This window comes from Balaenoptera physalus (assembly GCF_965194825.1).
Source record: "Balaenoptera physalus genome assembly, chromosome: 14".
Classification (NCBI taxonomy): domain Eukaryota; kingdom Metazoa; phylum Chordata; class Mammalia; order Artiodactyla; family Balaenopteridae; genus Balaenoptera; species Balaenoptera physalus.
This window is the reverse complement of record NC_138893.1, coordinates 24,990,527-25,001,018: the sequence shown is the minus strand read 5'-3', so window position 1 is coordinate 25,001,018 and position 10,492 is coordinate 24,990,527. Positions and strand designations below refer to the sequence as shown.

At 42.3% G+C, this 10,492-nt stretch overlaps 1 long non-coding RNA gene across 1 annotated transcript in view; it reads right to left on the bottom strand.

Moving 5' to 3' along the window:
* Window positions 1-318: 318 nt before the first annotated feature.
* Window positions 319-10,492, bottom strand: part of LOC309642169 — a 998,009-nt gene continuing 987,835 nt past the window's right edge. The window contains exon 2 of the long non-coding RNA XR_014253022.1: window positions 319-1,685. This is a non-coding gene — a long non-coding RNA (uncharacterized lncRNA). The remainder of the gene's footprint in view (window positions 1,686-10,492) is intronic.

Sequence of the window (10,492 nt, the reverse complement as noted above, 5' to 3'; positions counted from 1 at the left end):
GGACTTCCCTGAGATCCTGTTACGTGCATGTCTCTGTGCCAAGTGCTTTTCCTCCGTTGTCTCCTGTGGGGCAGGTCTGAACCCCCTGCGCCTGGCCAGAGCTGGTCCTCAGGATGGGTCGTGGGTGGGGCCAGCAGGTCAGGCTGCTTCCACGAACAACGATGCTAAATATGGCCACCTTTGCATGGGCTCCAGAAAGTAAGGAAGACGTTAGGCGATGACCCCTGCAGGCCGTGCAGGCCGGCTGCTTGTTGGCAGAATTCACCGCCTCCCGTTCTTCCAAGCCCGGGTATGGGCCAAGTGCTTCTCCTGCTTTGGTTCTTTCTGGATTTCTCCTCTGCCCTCCTCTTCTGCTTTAAGGAAGGGCTCACATGATTGGATAATCCAGAACAGTCTTACTATATTAAGGTCAACACATCAGTAACCTTAATTCCATTGGCAGAGTCCCCTCTTCCACGCGAGTGATACCAGAGGGCACAGGTGATGGGGCCCGGATGCCCCTGCTAGCCTGGGCAGCGCCACCCCAGAGCCCACAGAGGCCACAGGCCCCTCCATCGCCCCTGCCCTCCCCCCTGCATGGCGTGTGCCCAGGTCGACACTGGCCAGGCCCCTGTCCTCTTGGACACTATGGTTTGCATGCATGACCTCCTCTTGGGGACCTGATTTCTGGCCACATCCACCCCTTGGGCCCTGTCCTCTCTCCTGCCCCACTTCCCTCTCCCTTCATATTGACTGGTAAGACTGAGGCTGGAAGCTGGGGTGATTTTAGCACACAGTAGGGAAACACTTTCCACACTGCCTCCCCTGCAGAGGGCAGTCAAACTGAGGCCACACACTTGAACTTACTGGGGCTTTGTATTCTGTGGGGGCTTCCTGGTAGACAACATATGTGTGTTATGAAGACCGAAACATTTTATCTTTAATTATCAGAGTGTTTAGGCCATTTATGTTTAATGCAATCACTGGCATTAATTAATTAATTATTAATATATTTGGGATTAAATCTACTATCTTGCTTTCTATTTCCCATCTCTTCTTTGTGTTCTTTGTTCCTTTTTTGCCTCTTTTTCTGACTTCTTTGGGATTATTTGGATAGCTTTAATATTTAATTTTTTTCTGTCCTTTTTTGTATTGAGATGGAGTTGACATGTAACATATTAATTTCAGGGATACAGCATAGTGATTCAATATTTGTTTATATTTAGTTTTATCCCCACTATTTGCTTATTAGTTTTTATTGTCATCTTGTTATTATTTTTAGTGGTTGCTTTAGGATTTAAATATAGTGTAATAGCATTTCTTTTTGCTTGAAGAGTTGCCTATATTTTTTGTAGTATACTTCTGCTAGAGATGAATTCTCTCAGCTTTTGTCTGTTTCAGAAAGTCTGTATTGGGGCTTCTCTGGTGGCGCAGTGGTTGAGAGTCTGCCTGCCAATGCAGGGGACACGGGTTTGAGCCCTGGTCTGGGAGGATCCCACGTGCCGCGGAGCAACTGGGCCCGTGAGCCACAACTACTGAGCCTGCGCGTCTGGAGCCTGTGCTCCGCAACAAGAGAGGCCGCGACAGTGAGAGGCCCGCGCACCGCGATGAGGAGTGGCCCCCGCTTGGCGCAACTAGAGAAAGCCCTCACACAGAAACGAAGACCCAACACAGCCAAAAATAAATTAAAAAAAAAAAAAAAAAGTCTGTATTTTGCCTTTCTTTTTCAAACGTATTTTGCTGCTGAGCGTAGAATTCCAAGTTGACATTTTTCTTTCAGCAATTTAGTGAAAGAAAAACCTATTGTGCTCTGGATTTTATAGTTTCTGACAAGAGCTCTGCCATCATTCTTATCTTTATTCCTTTGCAAATGGTGTGTCTTTTTCCTCTGCCTCCTTTTAAAATTTTCTCTTTAGTACTAGTTTACAGAAATTTGATTATGATGTGCCTGTGTTATTTTTAATTAATTAATTACTTAGTTTATTTATGTTTATTCTGTTTGATGCTTGTCCAGCTTCTTGGATCTGTGGGTTTTTACATGTCACCTAATTTGGATCACTTTCAATTTTGATTTCTTCAAATACATTTTCTGTCACCCCTCTCTCTCCTCTCCGCATTGGACGCCAGTCACACGTACTTTAAACCACTTTATATTGTTCCAAAGGTCACTGAGCCTCTGTTCATATTTTTTCTCCCTGTGCTTCATTGTGTATAGTTTTTATTGCTATGTAGTCAAGTTCATTGATCTCTTCTATGGTATCTATTCTGCTGTTCATTTCATCAGGTGCACTTTTAAAATTTCAAATGCTGTATTTTCAGGTCTAGAAGTTTTATTTGGGTCTTTAAAAAATATCTTCCACATCTCTTCTCATTTTGTCCCTGTGTTCCTTTACTTCCTTGAGCATGTAGAGCATGTTGATAATAGCTATGTTAATGTCCTGGTCTGGTCCTTGACTTAAGCCCAGGGTGCAGCATCTCAGATAGCTCTGAGGGACTGCTTTGAAGAGGTGAAGGGGGGGGAAGCCAGGATACATAGTTTTTGCAACAAAGACCGGTAGTTGCAATATCAAAAGATTATCATTCATTAAAGAAAACCAGACATCTCTAGTTAAGGAATTTAGCACTTTTCTGTGTATGGGAAGATGCAGGAGTCTGGGCTCACTGAAGTCATTCCTTTGATGTGCCCCTCAGCTACATGGGGCCAGTGTCCTGTGCTTTCTCATTCTGAGTCTCCTCAGGGGGCACCATCGGGGGTGGGGGTGCTGCAGCAGCTGACTGCTAGGTGGCGGGCATCCTGTTCCATCCTGAGTTCCCTCAGGGCTCACCATCTGGGTGGCTATAATGTGATGGTTCGATGGCTGCCACATCCTTTGTTTACTGATATGACAGCAATATTTTTCATTCACAGGTTCCCCCCAAATGTTCTGTGGCCCAGAATCAGCCTCAGACAGTGAGCTCTCAATCCATTTGTTTCTCTTCCCTTAGGGATCACTGTCTTGCATTGTCTTTTGTCCACTGTTTTCTGAAAACAGTTGTTTTATATATTTTGTCTGATTTTCTAGTTGTTTATGGTAGGGGGACAGTTCCAGTAGCGGTTAATCCTTTATGACCAGTAACAGAAGTTCCTGATAGTTACTTTTGAAAGACTGTTCTGAGTCCCTTATTATTGAAATGCTCTCTTGTCATCTTGAGGTGGCAGCTGCCAGAGCTGGAAGTGACCCCACGCCTTGCAGGTGTGGGGAAGCCTCAGGGTCCCGGCAGGACAGGGAGCTGGAAGCCCCGGGCGGCTGTGGTGGTTTGTCATCGTGATGCATCTGGACACGTGTGGTGCTTCTTCCTTGAGTTCAGTTCTGCAGGCTGTTACTCGGTACTCAGTGAGCATCCAGGAATCTGCAAACGTGCTGTAGAGGTAGAAAACTCACAGTCGTATTAGGTATAGGAACTTCCAGATACATTACTTCCTCTTTCCTTTTTTCCATTTTAGGCAAAGAGAAATGGTGTGTTTTCCCCTGAAAGTGTGTTTGGTGTCCCTGGTGGCAGCAGCAGTGTATTTTGAAGGTCTGCTGACTGCAGGGAAGTGAGAACTAAATTTAAGTACAAAAGCAAACAGTTCTTAAATGCAGTTATCTTTCTTTTATTGCTCTTATGAGACCCTCAAAGTCAAGTTTGCATCCTGGGTAAGACCAGGAGCCCAGAATTCCCTGGGTCTGAGTTTGTCTCCTGCTTTCCCCTTTACTGGCTGTTTGATCTTGGGCAAATTGCTTATCATCTTTTCTAACCTCAGATGGCACATCAGTAAAATGGGATACGAATAACACCTCCAGAGGGGGTTGTTATGAAGATTGAATGAGCTGGTACACGCAAAATGCCGAGTGTATAGTACGTGTCCGGTGAATGTTAGCTGATATCACTGTAGATATTGCTGTAGATGGCCACGGATGTTTTCTTGCGTCAGGTGAAGTTGCAGGATAACTTAATCAATGGGGTGACTGTCACAAGAACCACACAACACATGGGCCTACTCAACCTGGTGATTCCCAGCTGCCTCGCAGGACTGGCTGCTCCCAGAATACCTGGGGAGCTTGTTAAAAGACGGGTACCTGGCTCCATCTCAGCCCAGTTGGATCAGAAGATTTGGGACATGTATGTTTAACTCTTCCATGGGCATTTCTGATCTATGGCCAGGTCTGGAACCATTGATTTGCACAAAGTGAGTTTTTCTTATTTGGTCAGTAAGTATTTAAAAAACAAGTGAAATTTTGAAATAACAACAACAATAAAAATGTACTAAATGCTAGAATCATATTCCAGTCCAAAGCCTGGAATCCACAGAATTTCTGTCTCTAGCTGTTGGACATAGATTAGGCATGCTGCAATGAGACAGTAAGTTACATTCTTTCATTTTTCAAGGTGCTTCCTAGCTTTGTTTTTTGCCTTTTTTATGGTCACGTTGGAACCAAGCAGTTGGTGGATTTAGGTGAAGAAATCAAAAGATTGGGAAACTTTATTAAATCTCTTAAACCCGTGTGTATCTGACAGAGAGAAGGGCGGAGAGGCCTCCCCGTTCCGGGCACCGGCCTCAAGCCCATCAGAACTTGCCCTTTGTCTCCTTTGTAAACCCTGAAAAGCCTTTTCTCTTGGAGTATTTTAGAGCAAATACCAAACATCACATGATTTCTCCCACAAATACTTTAGTATCTATTTGTAACAGGTAAGGACTTGAGAAAAACATAACCAAAATTCCATTATCACATTCAGCAGAATTAACAGTGCTTTCTTAGTATAATCTATACCCAACCCATGTTCAATTTCCCCCAACTTCCTAAAAAAATGTATTTTTACAGTTGGTTTGTTTTTAATCAGGAGCCAAACACGGTCCACACGTTGCCTGTGTTTGACACGTCTGTTAAATGACTTTTAATCAACCTTGGCTCCTCTTTCTTCTGCCCCTCCCTTCATGCCTGTGCCTCGTGATGGAGCTGGGACATTTGTCCTGTAGCACCTCCCACGCCCTGGGTTCAGTGATGGTAATTTGTGGTTTTGTTTAATGTGTTCTCTTATCACTTCTCTTTCCTGTATGATGGGATTTAGAGTCTAGTGTGGAACCAGCTTCATTTTTGTCCTTTGGTGAAAAGGAGATTTCCCAGGGGTGGTGTGTAAATCAAATTCAATCTGCACGTTTCTTGTTTTTGTTCTTCTCCTTTTCCTCTTCACTCTCTCACACCCCTTGCAATTTATTTGTTGAAAAAAACCATTTTATTGGTCCTGTAGGGTTTTCCACAGCTTGGGTTTTGCTGACTGCATGGTGTGTGTGTGTGTGTGTGTGTGTGTGTGTGTTAGTCACACGTTCCCCTGTATTTCCTATAAGCTGGTAATTAGATCTCAAAGTTCAGTCACATTCAAGGTTGGGAGGGTTTTTCTTGGCAAGAGGGAGATGTATGCACTTCCATTAAGAGGCAGGGATGTCTGATTCTCTCTCTTTTTATGATGTTATAAGCCATCAGTGATCAGCCCAAATCTGTTAATTTACTAGGGATTGAATTTCAAATGGTGTTATTATAATTCTTCCTTTATTAGATGTACTATTTCTACAAAAAGAAGTTTCTCATTAATTTTTTAGTTATAAGAGAAAGTTCATACAGGAGAGGCAGAATAAATGCTTGATCCATTCCCTCTATTTACTATCTTTCAAAATAATGACCTGGTTCTCTAGCATACTCCAGAGGTGACCAGTGAGTCTTAAAAAATGATCGTTATGAACTTGCGGCTTTGAACAATTTGATACATTTAACCTGTTGCAGTTGTTATCTTTATTAATTCTGAAATTGTTCCATCTTGGGGCTAGGGGAGCACCTGCACGTTGGATTCTGAGTCCTTTTGACCTGACCCAGTCTTTGATAACATCTTTGCTTTCTGCTAAGACAAAACGTTCCCGGCTCATCTTGTACATTTTCCATTTTACTGAATCAGACATTTTAAAAGAAGGGTTGTTTAGTTTTAGTGTGACCTAGAAAATAAGGTGATAGGAATGCTTATTGCTACTGGGTTGGTTGTTGCTTTTAGGCTTTTCCAGTGGTCAGGCTAGGAAACACACATGTTTTTAGAGATAAAGAAACAATAACTTCATACTAGTTGTTTCAATTAAAATGAAAGCCCATAGAATTTTTATTGAACCTCATTTGTCTTATGTCTCTATCTCCCTTTCTCCCATGCTGAAAATTCCATCTCCCAATTGCACCAACATAATTACTGATTTGCAACACACCTGCACACACAACAGTCTCAGAATAATACTGCCACCATCACGCTTACCTCTAACACTGCCGCCACTGATTCCTGAAATCAGTCTAAAAGGTTCTCGCGGTTCTTTTTGTCCTGAGACTATATCCCACTAGGATGTACAGTTATCTTGCTGCGATTTAAAATTCTTTAAAATAATTCCCCTCTAAGAAGTTATGCCATTAACTTAAAACACAGTTGTGTTCATATGGCTCAACTTTGAATTTTAGGAACTGATTTTAAATTTAATCTTGGTTTATAGATATATGAAATAGCTACCTGTTTCCAAAGTCAAATCTATAGAACAAGGTATATTCACAGAAAAATTGGACTTCTCTCTTTCTTGCGTCCTCTCTGTTCTGTCTCCCTCCAAAAGTAACTGTTAAAAATATCTTTTAATTTAATTGGTTAATGAAATACATTTAGGAATGTATTTAATTTATTATTTGCTTTATTTTCATATGTTCAAATATATATTGACATATTTTAAAAAAATGTCTCCACCGTTTTTAAAAGAACATACCGTATGTATTTTTGGCCACCCTGCTTTTTTTCTACTTAAATTCCACATAAGTATATAGAGAAATTCCTCCTTTCTATTTTGCAGCTGTGTGGTATTCCATTTTGTTAATGGAATTAACATTCCATTGTTAATTGTTTGATCAAACAGTCCCCATTAACGAACATTTGAGTGAATTCTAGTCTTTTCTACTACTAATTGTGCTTCACTAAATAGCTTGGGGCATATGTCTAACATGCGCCAGGATAGATTTCTACAGATGCAATGATTGTATCAAAGAATAATTGCAAATGTAATTTTCCTAAATATTACCATACTTCCATGCCCTCTATAATGGTTATAGTATCAGTGTGGTAATTTTAAAATTCTGTCATTTCTTCTGCACTTACTAACTGGACTGCAAATAAAGGCTGTTTGCCTTCGTTAACTATTTGATGTACCTGAAATACAGTCCCTACGGGAAAGGCAAGGTAGATGCTTTATTCTTTCTTTTTATATGTTTCAATTCATACAAATGAGTTGGTTCCCTCGCAATCATTATGAACCTGGTCATTTTCAGTATTATTATGAACCCGTGACTTTACATCTATTGTGATTTAACCCATCATATTTTTAAAAATATACTTGTTATTTTGGAGTAATTTTAGGTTTACAAAAAAGTTGCCAAGACGGTGCAAAGAATCCCTAATACCCTCTTTATACCGTTTCCCTAATGCGAACATCCTGACATTACCTGGGCATTTGTCAAACTTAAGAAAACAACTTTGGGGCTTCCCTGGTGGCGCAGTGGTTGAGAATCTGCCTGCTAATGCAGGGGACACGGGTTCGAGCCCTGGTCTGGGAAGATCCCACATGCCGCGGAGCAACTGGGCCCGTGAGCCACAACTACTGAGCCTGCGCATCTGGAGCTTGTGCTCCGCAACAAGAGAGGCCGCGATAGTGAGAGGCCCGCGCACCGCGATGAAGAGTGGCTCCCGCTTGCCGCAACTAGAGAAAGCCCTTGCACGGAAACGAAGACCCAACACAGCCAAAAATAAATAAATAAATAAATATAATAAAAATAAAGGAATTCCTTTAAAAAAAAAAGTCTTTAAAAAAAAAAAAAGATTTAAAAAAAAAAAAACAAAAAAAGAAAAGAAAACAACTTTGGTACATGATCATATTAACTGAACTCCAGATTTTAATTTGGATTCCTCCAGTTTTCCCACCAATCACCCTTTTCCTGTAAGATCCAATCTAAGATACCACATCGCAGTTAACATTAATCTTTTCGGTGTTCCCTTTTTTTTTTTTTTTTCTTTTCCCTATTCAGCCAGCTCCTAACGTTTAGATGAAATCCCAATGGCCTTTGACTGTGTGTGTGTGTGTGTGTGTGTGTGTGTGTGGTGTGTGTGTGTGTGTGTGTGTGTGGTGTGTGTGTGTGTGTGTGTGGTGTGTGTGTATGTGGTGTGTGTGTGTGTGTGTGGTGTGTGTGTGTGTGTGTGTGGTGTGTGTGTGTGTGTGTGTGTGTGGTGTGTGTGTATGTGGTGTGTGTGTGTGTGGTGTGTGTGTGTGTGTGGTGTGTGTGTGTGGTGTGTGTGTATGTGGTGTGTGTGTGTGTGTGTGTGGTGTGTGTGTGTGTGTGTGGTGTGTGTATGTGGTGTGTGTGTGTGTGTGTGGTGTGTGTGTGTGTGGTGTGTGTGTATGTGGTGTGTGTGTGTGTGTGTGGTGTGTGTGTGTGTGTGGTGTGTGTATGTGGTGTGTGTGTGTGTGTGTGGTGTGTGTGTGTGTGTGTGGTGTGTGTGTGTGTGGTGTGTGTGTGTGTGTGTGTGTGGTGTGTGTGTGTGGTGTGTGTGTGTGTGTGTGGTGTGTGTGTGGTGTGTGTGTGTGTGGTGTGTGTGTGTGTGTGTGGTGTGTGTGTGTGTGTGTGTGGTGTGTGTGTATGTGGTGTGTGTGTGGTGTGTGTGTATGTGGTGTGTGTGTGTGTGGTGTGTGTGTGTGTGTGTGTGTGTGTGTCTCCAGGCTGATAAAGTGTTCTCCAGCTCACTGGGAGCATTGCTGGCTGCAGACCTGGGACGAGCTGTTTCCCGGAGGATCTTGGGTTCTGCTCAGTGAGAAATGGCATTTGGAGGTCATAATCCGAGTGCTGAGGGGCGCTCATTGCCACCGGACTGTCACTGATTTTTAGGCCTTTTCAGTGAACAGAGTTGTGAACTACATGCTTTTTAGAAAGAAAAAAAGTTATGACTTCAGACCCATATCTACAATTCAAATTAGAGATTACAAGGTCTTATACTCAATGACTTGAAACTAATTTTATGTTTCTCTTTTGCACTGAAAATCTTGGTTCCTAATGGTACAAGTACTATGTTCCTTATTGTGTATAAATAATTATGCTATTTATTATGTAACCAAACATTATTGGTAGAGATAAGTTAGGTCATAGCGTAGAAACAGCCCCAAACGCCAGTGGTTTGCTACAACAAGGGTTTATTACGTGTTCCCGCTCCGTGCCCTTCATGGTTGGCTGTGGCTGTGTTTCCCACTGTCTTCGCTCAGAGCCCCAGACTGACGTAGCCCCTCTTTCGGGAACATGGTTGATTGTTACGGTCGAGAGAAAACAGACTCGGTGGGCTAAAAGCTGGCTTTTAAACTTCTTGCAGCATCTTTTCCGCCCACATTTTTTTTTTTTAATAAATTTATTTATTTATTTATATTTATTTGTTTTTTGGCTGTGTTGGGTCTTCGTTTCTGTGCGAGGGCTTTCTCCAGTTGCGGCGAGCGGGGACCACTCTTCATCGCGGTGCGCGGGCCGCTTACCGTCACGGCTTCTCCCGTTGCGGAGGACAGGCTCCAGACGCACAGGCTCAGTAGTTGTGGCTCACGGGCTTAAGTCGCTCCGCGGCATGTGGGATCTTCCCAGACCAGGGCTCGAACCCGTGTCCCCTGCATTGGCAGGCAGATTCTTAAGCACTGTGCCACCAGGGAAGCCCCCCGCCCACATTTTTTTGGGCGCATCAGGTTGCATGGCCCATCCTGAGTTCAGCAGGGTGGACCCTGCATGTCACAGAACTAAGACTTAAGCCAGTGGGGCAGGAATGTGAAATCCAGCTGCAGGGAGGAAACGTGGATAATTGGGAATAATCCAGTGTGAATATGGACATTATTAAAAAGAATAAGACGATTGAATGCAGTGTAAGATTCCCTTTTGCCCATAGGCTGTATATATATCAAACTAAAGGCTGAACAGTCAAAATAATGTGCTTAGATTCATGTGAAGTAATTTTTTCTCTGTGTGGTTGCCACCAACTTGATTTACTGTGGAGTTTATTTGTTTCCGTTTGTTTTTTGATTTTTAGGGACCACTTTTTAACCTTTTATCCTTTATTTATTTTTTAGAAAATATTTATGTAGCTCCAAATTCAAATATAAAGCCAGGTATACTGAGAAAAACCTACCTTGCCCCCCGTCCCCTCCTCTCTCTTCTCACCTCCACATGAGAGCTAATGTTTTTTATTATATGCAAAATTAATTCATGTGTAATTATACATTTATAATGTATTTATAACTTATAATGAAATTGATAAAAATAAGGTCATCCATTCATTTTATCATTCCTTTGTTTTTGTTTTTGAAAATACATGTAAATATTCACCCATGTTTTGGGAAAGAGGATTTGAACCCCAGCTTGGATGAGATGCTCAGGCCCCCACCAGCTGTCACACTTTCAGACAG